Below are 13,250 nucleotides of genomic sequence, written 5' to 3'. Positions count from 1 at the left end.
CTTTGCTAGACTCTTTGCACAAATAATCAGATTACGAGCACAATTTCTAGATTATCTAATTAAGATAATATATCTTGATAATGCTGGCGAATTTACTTCTCAAACATTCATTGACTATTGCATGTCAGTAGGGATAAATATTGAGCATCTTGTTGCTCATATTCATACCCAAAATGGTTTAGTAGAATCCTTCATCAAATGTCTCTAATTAATAGTTCAATCATTACTAATGAAAACCAAATTACCTACTTCTGCCTGGGGACATGCTATTATGCATGCTGCAACTTTAGTCCGTATTCGACCTACAACTTACCATAAATACTCCCGTTCACAACTTGTGCTTGGAAAACAACCAAATATCTCTCACTTATGAATCTTTGGTTGTGCAGTATATGTACCAATTGCACCTACACAACACACTAAAATGGGTCCCCAACGAAGACTTGGAATTTATGTAGGTTTTGATTCTCCATCTGTCATAAGATATCTTGAACCTTTGACAAGAGATGTTTTTGCAATCCGCTTTGTGGATTGTTATTTTAATGAGAGTGTTTTCCCGTCATTAGGGGGACAAAATTCGATTCCTGAAGAACGACGAGAAATTAGTTGGAAGACATCTACTATGACCCATCTTGATCCTTGTACAAATCAATGTGAACTAGAAGTTCAAAGGATCATTCATTTGCAAAATCTTGCAAATCAATTACCAGATGCATTGATTGATACAAAGAAAGTGACAAAGTCACATATCCCGGCGGCAAATACTCCAGCACGGATTGATGTCCTTGTAGGACAGTTAACAAATGAATCTAAGATACGCCTGAAGCGTGGTAGGCCTGTCAGCTCAAAGGATGTAACTCCCCGGAAGAGGAGAACCCAAGAAAAACTTGGCACTCTAGAAGAGGCCATCAAAATGACTAATCAGTTTAAAATTGATAAATCTATAACCCTAGAAAAGGCACAAATAATGTAGAAAGCCCCTGAAGAGGCAGATATTGAACAAGAAGCCCCTAAAGACCCACATATTGAACAAGAAGCCCTTGAAGAGGCACAAATACCTGAAAATTGTTAGATCTCAATAAATTATGTACACACGGGAGAAAAATGGGATCGAAATAATATTGTTATTAACAATATTTTTGCTTTCCAAGTGGCCTCTGAAGTCATAAGAAATGATGAAGATCCTGAACCACGAAATGTGGAAGAATGTCGACAAAGAAATGATTGGCCAAAATGGAAAAAAGCTATACATGCAAAATTAAACTCATTAACAAAATGAGAAGTTTTTGGACATGTAGTCCAAACACCTGAAGATGTAAAGCCTATTGGGTACAAATGGGTATTTGTACGAAAACGCAATGAGAATAATGAGATCATAAGATATAAAGTGCGATTAGTAGCACAAGGTTTTTCGCAGAGACCTGGTATTGACTTCGAGGAAACATATTCTCTCGTCATGGACGCAATCACTTTTGTTTCTTAATTAGTTTGGCATTCTCAGAAGGACTGGATATGCGTCTCATGGATGTTATTACAACATATTTATACGGATCCATGGATAATGATATATACATGAAAATCCCTGAAGGATTTAAATTGCCTGAAACAAATAATGCAAAGCCTCGTAGTATGTACTTAATCAAGTTACAACGATCCTTGTATGGATTAAAGCAATCTGGACGCATGTGGTACAATCGCCTTAGCGAATACTTGCTAAAAGAAGGGTATGTGAATAACCCTATATGCTCATGCATCTTCATTAAGAAATCAGAAACTGGATTTGCAATTATTGTAGTGTATGTTGATGACTTAAATCTTGTTGGAACTCTTGTAGAGCTCACAAGAACAACAAATTACTTGAAAAATGAATTTGAGATGAAAGATCTTGGAAAAACAAAATTTTGTCTCGGCCTGCAGATCGAGCATTTTCCAAATGGAGTTTTAGTACATCAATCAACATACATTAAGAAAGTTTTGACGTGTTTTTATATGGATAAAGCGCATCCTTTAAGTTCTCCAATGGTTGTCTGATCACTTGATGTGAAAAAAGACCCATTTCGTTCTTGCGAAAAAGATGAAGAGTTACTTGGTCCTGAAGTACCATATCTTGGTGTTATTGGTGCACTTATGTATCTTGCCAATTGTACACGTCCAGACATTGCTTTTTCTGTCAATTTATTAGCAAGATACAGTTCCGCTCCAACTCGAAGACATTGGAATGGTATCAAACATATATTGCGTTATCTTCACGGGACTACTGATATGGATTTATTTTACTCAAGGGAATCAAAACAACAATTGTTTGGATATGCAGATGTAGGATATCTTTCAGATCCACATAAAGGTAGGTCACAAACAGGGCATGTGTTTAATTGCAATGGTACTGTTATTTCATGGAGATCTGTCAAACAAACAATGGTAGCCACATCATCAAATCATTAAGAAATACTGGCAATTCATAAAGCAAATCGTGAATGTATATGGCTAAGGTCTATGATCCAGCATATTCAGGAATCATGTGGACTCTCCTCTATCAAAGGTGACTCGAAAATAATATTTGAAGATAATGCTGCATGCATTGCACAAATAATTGGGGGTTATATTAAAGGAGATAGAACTAAACACATTTCACCAAAATTCTTTTATACACATGAACTCCAAAAGAGTGGTGAAATTGATGTGCAACAAATACGCTCAAGTGATAATCTAGCAGATTTATTCACAAAATCATTGCCAACCTCAACATTCAAGAAGTTAATACACAGGATTGGAATGTGTCAATTCAAGGATATCGACATGAGGGGGAGTAAGCTTGTAAAAGAGTGTTAGTGTACTGTACTCTTTTTTCCTTCGTCCAGGTTTTGTCCTACTGGGTTTTATTGGCAAGGTTTTTAACGAGGTAGTCCTAATATACCAAGAAAACAATATTGCACTCTTTTTCCTTCGCTAGGTTTTTCTTATAAGGTTTTTTACTAGCAAGGTTTTAATGAGACATATTCTTTTAATATGGTGGTCATCCAAGGGGGAGTGTTGTAAATGAAGAGTGGTGAATGACCACATTGATGGTCATTATGAACTCCATTTACTCATCTTTAAGATGAGTAATAGGAGTTCATATTATGAAGCCTATAAAAGGCTTCTTACACCCCATGTAAGAGCATCCCGAGAAAAAGAAAGAAAAGTTCTTCCTCTCATTCTCTCTCTCTTTCTTTCATTCTTTCAACTCTCTTCTCTAATTTCTTCTTCTCTATTATATATCAAAGTAAGATATATTTCATTTCTACTATGATTTGCATTGTATTTGTCCTTGTTTTACAACATTTCTTATATATAATTATATTTTCATAAATTTTCTCACAGGAGAAATGAACTTCAAATTAGAAGACGCTTTGTATTTAATTTATTAAGGAGCTTAATAATTTTAAAAAATAATTTGGAACTCAAAAAATAGATTTAATCACAACAAAAAACAATAGACCAAAATTGATAAATTATGAGTAATGACTTTACTATTTCTTTTATACACATAACCATATTTTTTTTTAAATTTTCTCACCACGTAATAGATTTTAAATTAAGTGAGGGATAATTAATAATTTTAAATAATAATTTGAAAATAAAAAACTCATTCAATTAGTTGCATATTAAAATCAAAGCATTCTAATGTTCATAACTGAATATTAAATATATAAATGTAATAAAAAACTTGACTCATTTACATGTTAAAAAAAGTTCAACTTTATTCATTATTCATTTTAAATAAAATATTATTAACAATAAAAATATTATTATTATTATTATTATCATTCATTTTAATAAAAAAGCAATTGCGCTTTTATTAATATGTTAATATCCATATTTTTTTATTTATGTTAAAATAATATTTTTATAAAAAATATCATTTATAATTTTATTATAATATTTATATTCATGTTTTACTAAAAACTGTTTATTTTTAAATTTATTTGTAATCACAAATAATTTTTTATTTTTAATAAGATTTGAATTAGATTTAATTAATATTATATAAATTGAATTTACCATATTTTTACAAAATCAAAATAAAAAAATTTTTTAAAAATAATTCATCCAAACTAAAATCTTTTTTGGTCATGTGATTGAAAAACAATATTTTATTTTTAAAAATAGAAAATGATTTTTTAAAATTCACAACATTTGCCTATTATTTTCTATTTTTAATTTTTAAAAACAAAGTGAAATAAATAATAGTTTTTAAAGAATAAGTAGAAGTAGTTTTCACAAATTTTTTTTTTTAAAAAAAAAAACTATAAAAACAAATAAAATTGAACATGATATCGGTTTTTTCCTCTCCACAATCTACTATCGATGCTACCTTATTCCTTTAAAGTACACTTGTTTTTATATGAATCTCTTTTAACATCTCTAAAATTTTTCATTAAGTAAACAAATTCTAAATCAAATTATTCTTTTTATATAAAATTTATTAATATTCAAAATAATATAAAATTTAAAAATCGATTTAATTAGTATTAAAAAGTCATGAAACTCAATAATATTAGAAAGTCATAAACCAAAATTTATTTTAAATGACTTGATTACTTTCTTATTTACATATATATATATATTATAATTTTACAAATTATCAGTGGACAAATAAACTCCAAATTAAAGAAGGCCTAATATGTTGGATTTATTAACAAGTTTAGTAATTTTTTTTTTAAAAAAAACTTAAAACTTAAATAGTAATCCAATCAATACTAGAAATCTATGAACACATATTGGTTTATAACGACTATTATTTCTCTTCTATATAGAATCATTATTTTTTGATTTTTTTTTCATTAAGCAAATGAACTCCAAATTAAAAAAAAAAATGTTGGATTGATTAACTAGTCTATTAATTTTTAAAAATAGCTTAAAATTTAAATAATGATCCAATCAATATGAAAAAATTATGAACAAAAATCGGTTTATAATGATTCTATTGTTTCTTTTCTATATAAAATCATTATATACATATACATACATATATATATATATATATATATATATATATATATATATATATGTATATATTCACTAAGCAAATAAACTTCGAATTAAGCAAAACTTAATGTGTTGGATTCATTAGCGAGTCTAATAACTTTTAAAAATAACTTAAAACTTAAATAATAAATCCATTAATACCAAAATTTTTTGGATAAAATGGTTTACAATAACTTTTTTTTTTTTTTTTACACATGATTATATTTTTATAAATTTTCTTACCAAAAAAAATGAACAAAAAATCAAAACTAATATATTATGAGTAGCGGTGGATCCAAGTAGGCTCGGGGGTGGGGAGGCTAAAGCCCATATATGTTGTTATTGACAAACTTTACATATGTTTTAGAAGTTGCACGCCGCCCCCATAAACACCCGAAATCTTGACTCTGCCCCTAATTATAAGTTATGATTTATAAATATTTTTGAATTTTCTCACTAGCTAAATAATTATAAATTAAGTAAAATATTAAATTAATAATTTAAATTCCTTAATAACTCTTTTAATTTTTAACAATACTTTGGTTATTTAATTTTTAAGAATAATTTAGAATTCAAAAAACCAATTCAATTAATTGCAAATTGAATCAAAATATTTCAAAATATTATGCTCGTAATTAAGGACTAACTGTGTGCATGTAATAAAAAACTTAGGTTATTTATATGTTAAAAAAATTAAACTTTATTCATTATTCATTTTAAATAAAATATTATGTTTGTAACGTATATTAAAATAAAGGGATAACCGATTAAAAGGGATAAAATTCCCTTAATATTGCAAAACTAACCCCCCCATTTATTTAAGTTTAAAAAATGACCCAACTTGGACAAAAATACCCCTCAGCTATCTCTTCAACCCATTTTCCCTCCAACTCCAATTTTTCCCTATGTTGTGTCCATTCCTTACCCTACAAACCCATTTGTTCCATTTGTTAACCTACAAGAAAGAAATCACGAAGGACTTTTTCGTTCATTACAAGAGAACAAAAAAGTAACACAACACAAGGAAAAAACATAAAGTAAGTTTCACTTTTTTTTTTTTTTTATTTTATTTTATTTCAGTTTTTCGAACTGTACATATGAACCGTCATCCATGAAATGAAAAGAAACTCTAAGTGTCTTATTTTGGTTCCTTTTATTTTTTATTTTTAAATAAAACCCTATTTTTCATCTTTCTGATATTGTGTGTTGATTCAATTTATGAAAATGGCAAATGAAGAAAATCCGTTGATGAAAAATATGAAAGGGAAGAGTTATAAAATTTTGAGAAAAAATGGAAGTGAAACAAAACAAGATTTTGAAACCTCGTCATCATCATCAGAAAATAAAAAGAAATCAATTGATTCAGTAAACATTAATTTTCTACTTGAAATTTTGGTTTTTATTTTTAAATTTTATCCATTTTAATTGATTTTTTTTTAATGAATTTATTTTTCATGAATTGATAATCTAATTGAATAAAACTTTTATGGAATTGAAGTTGAAAATTTTCTTAGTGAGGTTATAGTCCAAGGTTTAAAGCAATATTTGAATGATTAGAGAAAAATAAACTTAACTACTATCAAGTTCACCATCAAAAGGTTTTGAAATTTTGTGTAATGAAGTTATTTGTTATGAATTTATAACGTATTTGAATATAATTTTTATGAAATTATTTTATCCAAATATTTAGAATTTTGATTTAAATATATATGTTAAGAAAAAGTTGAACTTAACTGCTATCAAGTTCATTGTCAACAGGTTCTAATTTCAAAATGGTTTGGTTTTATTTCAAATTTCAATAAACATTAGAATAATGTTTGCATTTTTTTAGCTGCAACTTAGTAAAATATAATAGCTTCAATTGCATTAGTAAAATAATATCTTTAGAATATTAGCATTTGACATGACATCCTTAAATAATATGAAAATAAAGTCTATATTAAGAAGTAATACGAAATGATGGATTTAACATAGTTGGATAAGTTTGGTAATATAATTTTACTCAATTTATATTGATATTTTTACAAATTGTTATTATCTTGTAGATTGACATTCCTTCTCATCTCCTATCTTTTACATCTAAAATACCTAAAGAGGAGTACTTTCCTAGAAAAATTGCATGCTTGTCTCACTTGGTAGTCATTGAAAATGTTAAGAAGAAATTGACTAAACCACAATTGGAGATGTTTATGAAATCATGTTCTGGTCATTTTTTACTCTTTCCCGAACTTAGATTTTCAGTCCAAATTGTTCATCAATTGTTGTTACGCCAATGTGAAACCAAAAGAGACAATGAAATATGGATTTTATTAAAGTCAATGGGCTTAAGATTTAGTAAAGAAGAGTTTGCATTGATTACAGACTTGAGATTTGATCATATTCCAAAATGTGATTAAAAATCATTACGAATAAGGGACACATACTTTAAAGGAGAAAACAAGGTGTGTAATAATGAGTTGGAGAAAGTTTTCTTTTCTTTAGGAGAGGTAAAAAAAAAAAAAAAAGAATAAGAAGATGAAGAGGTGATAAAGTTGGCACTTTTGTATTTTTTAAAGCATGTTTTATTTGGGAAAGAAGGGAAAATTTTAATAGATATGGAATTGGTTATTTTGGTTGATAATTTGGAGGCTTTTAACAAGTATCCATGGGAGGGATTTGTTATGAGAGGACACTATTTAGTTTGCAAAGAGCTTTGGAGAATCGGGTATCTAAATACCAAGATAAGAAGAAAACAAAGGGAGAAGTTGCAGTTAAAGCATATAGTCTTGTTGAATTTCCATATGCCTTCCAGGTTTGGGCATACGAGGCTATTCCACTTATTGGATTGAAATATGTCAATTATGTATTTGGGAGCTATCCTCGAATATTAAATTGGAGTGCAACTAGTGTTCCAAGGTCTACTGAGGTTGAAAATGTATTTCTAGAGCCTAATGCAAGTAATTCTTTACCTTTAAATTTTACGAGTGCAATTATAAATATTATTGTATTATTGTTTATTAATAATTATATTTGATTTGGATTTTGTAGTTAACTTTTCATTTGCTCCTAACATCCAGTTTAGAAGAGCAACAACAAGATTATTGCAAACATGTAGATAAACAAGAAGCTTTAGCAGAAATGTTGCACCAATCAAATGCCTCACAAGGTGCCAAGAAGGATGACTTAAGGCCTGAAAAAAGCTCATTTGACACTACCACATATGTTGTTGCTGCTACTGCTACAATGGCAGAAGAAACAACAAATGATGCAGTTGCGTTATCAATAGAGGTAATTTAACCTAAACTTAGCCATTATAAATAATGCATACATATTTTTTTTTTGTACTTTATTTAATACAAGATGTTCACTCCATAATTAACATGTGGAACCTAACCTTGACTAGTGTTAAGTTCATTATAAATAAACTTATGGGAAGTTAAGTCTGCAAGGATCATGAAAAAACCTAAATTTAACAAGTGTGTTATTTCAAAGTGAACAAACTTGTCATATATATATATATATATATATATATATATTTAAATGTTGTAAGTGTTAAATTTTTATTTCATTTATGTGCAATATGTGCAGAAATTATGGATGGAGTTTGTGAAATTCAGACAAAGCTTAGAGTTAAATTTCAATCATCTAAAGAAAGAAATTGAAAGACTCAACTTGAAGATGGATGAATTGAAAAAACTTTTATTAGAAGTTAATGACATGTTTACTATGTTTATATTTTCTAATACTTCAATGTTTTGACATTTGTGTTTTATGGTATTTATTATTATTAGGTGGTGTATGCAATTTCAGGTTAAGAGTTCGAATGAGGAACATGTTATGCATGACACTAGATTCACAAAATCTAGTACAAAGGAAAATGACAACAATATGGGCTTTGATTTCCAGACTAGAATTTTTGAGGATGCTATAGATGATGAAGTGGAGAGGAATGACATTCCCATGGATGTGAACATTGGCATGGAAGCTTCTAGAAACCTTCAACTTGTAGAAAAACACATGACTAAAGAGTTGAAAGATGATTAATCTAATGATGACCCAGTTATTGATATTGCCAAGTTGTTTGGTACCCCAACTATGTAGGGTGAGCTTTCAGTATATGTCATACTTTACTATCTATCTCCTACCATTTTTAAGCGAAGACATGAGATTAAAAAATCTCGCATCTTGTAGCACCCTTTTATAGATCCCACCAAGAGAAAGAAACTAAGAAAAGGAATTGAGGAACCATTAACTTTATTTGGTCCTTTGCGTCTAACCTCTAAAGAAGCATTAGAGTCCTTTCGAAAGTGGATGAGTGATGACCAAGGGTGAGTTTTATACATCCATACTTGTAAATTTGTGTTCTTCACAAGTTATAAAATTACTAATGTTTTTTTTTTTGCTTTGATGTCAAAGGTCCACAATTGATATTGACTACATGCATATAGATGAAAAATGGTTTCAATCATTGTTTAATCATGGTTTATGGCTTACTGACATGGTTTGTAAATGATGCATTTTGTTTTTATTTATATTTATTATTATGTTCAGCTTACAACTAAATAACATAACTAATTTACTTTATTGTAATTTTTAGCACATTGATGTTGCCTTCTTCTTTTTCCAGAAGCAACGAATAGAAAATCCTCATATTTTTCCCCAAAAGTTTACCACAGTGGATACTATGTTTTAGGTATGTGTAGTTTGAATTTTAGTTATCATTTTTAATTTGTTGTAATAATGAATCTTATGATCTTGGTTATTTATTTATGCATGTTAACTTTATTCTATGTAGCAAAATGCTCAAGCAAGATGGATTAAGCATGACAAGAAATGGAACCAATTCAAATTACCAGATAATGACATTCTTATTGATTATGCCAATGGTTCGCAGCCTCTTTATTCTGTCAAATGACCTAATGTTGACATTATGCATGTCCCCATCAATGTTCGGGCTAGTCACTGGGTATTAGGAATTGTCCACCTTTATCGAAGGATTATATATGTATATGACTCATTGATGGACATCAATAATAATGCAAGATTGCAAGTTACCATTAAACCATTAGCCAAATTGTTGCGCATATATTGAATGTCATAATATATGGGTTTCATGGAGACACAAAAATTAACTACCAAGAACCGGAAATTAAACGACTGCAAGATATTCCTCAACAGGAACATGAGTAAGTGATCTTAAATTTACTTTCATATCTTATACACTTAATCTTTAATAATAGCTCTAGCATTTATTATTTGTGTACCAAGCAGTGGTGACTGTGTCATGTTTGCTATCAAATATGTTGAATACTTAATGTACAACCATCCATTGAAGTCATTAACAAGTGCTCGAATGGATTGGTTTAGGGAAAAGATGGCAGCAGAGTTATTTTATATGAAATACTTGCCTATGTAATGAATTCATGTTGATATTTCACATTTTGATAATGTAGTTGGATGGTTTGTTATATGTAATTGGATAACTTGATATATGTAGTTAGATATTTTGATAAATATAGTTGGACAACTTGATATATATACTTGGATATTTTGATGAATGTAGTTCGATAGTTATGTATACAATTGACCTTTTAAACTAAAATTGACTTTTGTCAAGTTGTTTTGTGTACAAACATGAAGGTAGTTAAGTCCACAGTCTTAATAAAACACCTGAACTTAACTACTATCAAGTTAACTATGAACAAACTTGAAAGATATTAAGTCGAACTCTATTCCAAAATAACATATTTAATCTGGACTTAACAAGTATCAAGTTGATCTTGTATAGACTCATAGGAAATTGTGTCTACAATTTCCATTTTAACCTGAACTTAACTATTTTCAAGTAATTTTATGAACAAACTTGAAGGTAGTTAAGTCCACAGTCTTCAAACAAAACATGAACTTAACTATTGTCAAGTTGTTTTATGTACAAACTTGAAGGTAGTTAAGTCTATAGTCTTCAAACAAAACATGAACTTAACTATTGTCAAGTTGTTTTATGTACAAACTTGAAAGTAGTTAAGTCCACAGTCTTCAGACAAAACCTTAACTTATGATACGTTCCCAATTGGTGTCTCAGCTGATTCATGTCCTCTCAATGGTCCCTAACAGTGGTACCATTTGATTCGTGTCCAGTTGGTGTCCCTTGATTGTGGTCCTCAGAAGGGAGTAATCAACAAAATTTATAACCTATTACACCATGTACTAGGATAGCCTTAGCTAGCATAGCATAGTGGTTCTAGGGTCATTCACTGGGATGGGTTTTCACTTCACAATTGATATCAATTCAAAGCTGAATTGGTGCTTTTTCATTTCAAGGTTAGCTTTAAAAGAAAACATAATCTTTGGTGGAAAAATGATTGGTTTTAAGCTAACAAAAAATAATAGTAACTGATTTTAATTACAAAGAAAAGTGTTTCTTGGAGTTTCAGATCACTAGGCTCAGGTTCCTTGTACAAAAAAGGAGTTCCGGTCACTTGTTTCTTTTCCTCGCATTAGAGAATTAACATATAGTTAATTCTCTAACCGGTGTGGTACAGATGCTTCCCCTTAATGGGTTCAAACACTAAATCCCTCTCACTGATGCATCTTGCAATGGCTCGTGCCTCTCACCTAGCATTTGCCATTCAAGGTGATCTTTAACCTTGGATTACCCGTCAAAAGCTCACAAGAGATAACTAATGGATGTCTCTTAAGAGTCTAAAAACTTACCAAGTGTTGGCTATTCTAGAAAATCCTACCTTTAAACCACCTCCCAAAGGCTCGCAAGAGATAAACTAGTGTATCTCAATGGACGGAGACCACTTGCCTTATCAAGTGTTGGCCCAAGTGATTTTAAGGCGTTTTAAGTTAACTAAAAAGATAAAAACCATTAACGGGTCACACTTTCTCTTCATTAAAAACTAAAACAACAAAACTTCCAATTTATGCATGAGGAAACTTACCCGGATTTCTTCACTCCAAGAGACAAAGAGCCTAGCCTCTCATCCTCTGAGGAAAAATCCTCAGAGTTTGATTGGTTAGAAATAAAAAGTAAATAATATACAATACAATCAAAACGAGAAGGTAAGGCAGAACAAAGGCTTTGTATTTTACTTCCTTGCAAAACTGTACAAAGGATGCGTCTCTGAGAACAAGCTCCCGAGATGCGATTTTTTTATGTAAAGAAAATTACAAATTATATATAAGAGGTTATTCACCCTTTGTTCTTACTTAAAGACTAAGGAATCCTATGATAGGTGGGTTACAAGGAGAGTTTGGGGATTTAGACATCAAATATCTAAAGCAAAATATCTCAAAATGTCGGTTGCAAATATCGGGAAGCTTCAGGAGAACACCGCAGCCGTACGTGCAAGAGGGCTGCGAAATTTTGCAGCAAAAGGACACCATTTTCACAGCCCAAGGCTGATTTCGTAGCCGTGCAAAATTTTCCTTCAGCTTGGAGTGATTGGCTTCCAATGGCTGTAACTCCTTCATTTCAACTCCGAATCGCACACCGTTTGAAGCATTGGATTTTTGACTTCCTGAGATTCGAAATGACATATAGCATGAATAAATTGAACTCCAGGAAGTACTCCAAAAGTGGCTGACATGACTGTCATCTAGAATGCTTCATGGCAGATTTATCTTTGCTTCCCCTCATTGCATTTCGGATTAGCTTATGGCAAAGGACTTCAAAGCTTCGGTTCTTCATGTTTCTGAGCTTTCCATTGCTTTGCCATGGATTCCAAAGAACTCTCCTCAATCTTGGATTGCTTTGGTGATCAAATTACTAACAAAAACACCAAAACTTACACAAAGTGATTAGAAATGATTGCAAAGGTTCTTAATATGTTAATTGGGTTAAAAGGCAATAACTACTACTCAAAAGTGTTTAAAAGAGTTAATTACTAGCTATAAAATAGCACTTTTTGAGTAGTAATCACTCCCTCCAACCAACATATTGCTAGTCCCTTAGCAATGAAGGAGAGAAAAATAAAAATAAACAATACTATAATTTACAACATCATGCTGATCAAAAAACAATTTTCAATTGGCATGATGATCTAACTTTCACATGGAACATTAAAGAAATAAAACTCAAACTTCAATAAGAGTTATCAAATAACTTGTCTAATCACAATTCTTAAAGAGAAGACATTATGCAAATTTAAGCTTTAAAAGAGTTTCCACTCCCAAAGGGTTAAACCTTACTCTTCCACAAAAATCTAAGTGTTATTTATTAGCTTCCGAATATAGTATGTTGAACTAATCTCTCCCCC

The sequence above is a fragment of the Vitis riparia genome, chromosome 14 (assembly GCF_004353265.1).
Source record: "Vitis riparia cultivar Riparia Gloire de Montpellier isolate 1030 chromosome 14, EGFV_Vit.rip_1.0, whole genome shotgun sequence".
NCBI classification, from domain to species: Eukaryota; Viridiplantae; Streptophyta; class Magnoliopsida; order Vitales; family Vitaceae; genus Vitis; species Vitis riparia.
This window is presented reverse-complemented; position numbering follows the sequence as displayed.